The sequence below is a fragment of the Bidens hawaiensis genome, unplaced genomic scaffold (assembly GCF_021521415.1).
Source record: "Bidens hawaiensis isolate Kalapana, Puna unplaced genomic scaffold, B.hawaiensis_p1.1 tig00085388_1, whole genome shotgun sequence".
Lineage (NCBI taxonomy): Eukaryota > Viridiplantae > Streptophyta > Magnoliopsida > Asterales > Asteraceae > Bidens > Bidens hawaiensis.
This window is the reverse complement of record NW_027504145.1, coordinates 5,001-7,500: the sequence shown is the minus strand read 5'-3', so window position 1 is coordinate 7,500 and position 2,500 is coordinate 5,001. Positions and strand designations below refer to the sequence as shown.

General features: G+C 55.6%; 1 non-coding gene across 1 annotated transcript in view; it reads left to right on the top strand.

The window, feature by feature from the left end:
- The first annotated feature begins 2,437 nt into the window (after nt 1-2,437).
- The window catches only part of LOC143607693 (5S ribosomal RNA), a 119-nt gene continuing 56 nt past the window's right edge, over nt 2,438-2,500 (top strand). Inside the window, exon 1 of the ribosomal RNA XR_013149018.1 lies at nt 2,438-2,500. This exon is cut by the window's right edge and continues 56 nt beyond it. This is a non-coding gene — a ribosomal RNA (5S ribosomal RNA).

Genomic DNA, 2,500 nt, shown 5'->3' with positions numbered 1-2,500 from the left:
GCTTGCCTTGGCCTGGCCATGGGCGTGCCTGGGCATGCCTTTGGCTTGCCCACGGGCGTGCCTTGGCATGCCTTTGGCTTGCCCATGGGCGCCTTGGCATGTCTTGGCCTGGCCATGGGCGTGCCTTGGCATGCCTTTGGCTTGCCCATGGGCGCCTTGGCATGCCCTGGACGTGCCTTTGGCTTGCCTTGGGATGCCTTAGGCTTGCCCATGGGCGCCTTGGCATGCCTTAGGCTTGCCTTTGGCTTGCCTTGGCTTGCCTTGGCCGTGCCTAGGCCGAGCCTTGCATGCCCAAGACGTGCCTTTGGCTTGCCCTTGGGCGCCTTGGCATGCCTTGGCCTGGCCATGGGCGTGCCTTGGCATGCCTTTGGCTTGCCCATGGGCGCCTTGGTATGCCTTGAACGTGCCTTTGGCCTGCCTTGGCATGCCTTTGGCTTGCCTTGGCCTGGCCATGTGCGTGCCGGGGCATGCCTTGGCCGAGCCTTGCATGCCCAAGACGTGCCTTTGGCTTGCCTTGGCATGCCTTTGGCTTGCCTTGGCCGTGCCTAGGCATGCCTTTGGCTTGCCCATGGGCGCATTGGCATGCCTTGGCCGTGCCTTTTGCTTGCCCATGGGCGCCTTGGCATGCCTTGGCCTGGCCATGGGCGTGCCTAGGCATGCCTTTGGCTTGCCTTGGCCGAGCTTTGGCATGCCTTGGACGTGCCTTGGCCTGGCCATGGGCGCCTTGGCATGCCGTTGGCTTGCCCATGGGCGTGCCTTGGCATGCCTTTGGCTTGCCCATGGGCGCCTTGGCATGCCTTGGGCTGGCCATGGGCGTGCCTTGGCAAGCCTTGGCCTGACCATGGGCGTGCCTTGGCATGCCCTAGACGTGCCTTTGGCTTGCCTTGGCCGTGCCTTTGGCTTGCTTTGGCCGTGCCTAGGCATGCCTTTGGCTTGCCCATGGGCGCCTTGGCATGCCTTGGCCTGGCCATGGGCGTGCAACTTTGGGGCAGTATACTCGGGTCGTTGTGCAAGAAACCAAGTCGTTGGGCAAGCTTCGTATGCAACATGGGGGAGGGGCTTTGGTTTCTCGTACGTTGAACCTCCATATTTTAGCTTGGTAGCCAACTTTGCCCAGGCATGGGCGCTCAACACCCACCCCTTCCCTATATATGCATTCTGAACAATTAGCATAGTGACAGGAACAGATATTAAATTTTTGAGGAATCATAATTTTTGAAAACCCTACCAAACGAGGTCGGATTGACACGAAATTTGGCGTGGGGCATCGGGACATTGAAATATGAGTTTCCCAAAAAAAAAATTTTGGTTTTCGGGTCGGGACGGGCCGCTTGGTGGGCCCGGTTGGTCCGTAAGGCCTTTGGTGGGGGCAAGGTGTCCAAACGGGGTTGGATCGACACGAGGCTCTGTGAGGGTACTCGTGACCATGAGATATGACTGTCCAAGAGAAATGAACCCCCTTTCGTGTCGTGAAGGGCCCGCGGGCCGGGCTTGGTGGGCCCGTGGGCCTGTTTTGGGCAACTCCGCTTTAATGACACGAGGCGTTGCGTCCGGGACATGAGAGGAAACTTTATGAGCGGTTTATGGGGTCGGGGTTGGTAACCTCATGTTTTCGGGTCAACACGTTGACCGTGTCGTGCTCGGGCCCTCGACGTCACCACAAGTTTCACGAAAATGGGACTTGTAGCGGGGAAGCATTATCATGGGTATAGGTGGTGTGTTATGGAATCGTTAGTCGGTCACGATCGTTAGTCAGTCATGTGTTTAAAACGTAGATCCGTGTCGTGCTCGGACCCGAATGCGGACCGGGCTCGCTCGACATCAACGTTCCAGGTTTTTTTACAGAATGGGTCGACGTTAACGGGTATGGAATCATGACATCATGTCTTCGGGTTAACCCGAAGCCGATGGACCGTAACAGGTTTGTCGAACAGCGTGCTAACCTTACCGGGCAGCGGGCCAGGTTTGCCGGGCAACATGGATACTTTACCGGGCAACGCCGACATTTTATCGGGTAACGTGCTAACCTTACCGGGCAACGTGCCCAGGTTACCGGCAACGTGCCGTGCATTTATCGGGTAACGTGCCAGGTTTACCGGCCAGCTTTGGTTTTGCAAGTCATTGTGGCCAGGTTATCGGGCGACGTGACTTGCGAACATGAGAGGAAACTTTATGACCAGCTTATCGGGTAAAGTGCCAGGATTACAGGCCAGTTTGCTAAATGTCATGTGGTGATTGTATAAAACAATATAATCATGGTGGATATACACATTCATAGCATTGCAGCTACTTGTGCCTCGTATCCACAGAACTTCACAGTTAAGCGTGCTTCGTCTAGAGTAGTACTAGGATGGGTGACCCCACTGGGAAGTCTTGATTCTTTTATTTTTTTACCTTTTGGGAAATGTATAAATGAATAAGCTAATGCTTCTATTTCGGTTGCGATCATACCAGCACTAATGCACCGGATCCCATCAGAACTCCGCAGTTAAGCGTGCTT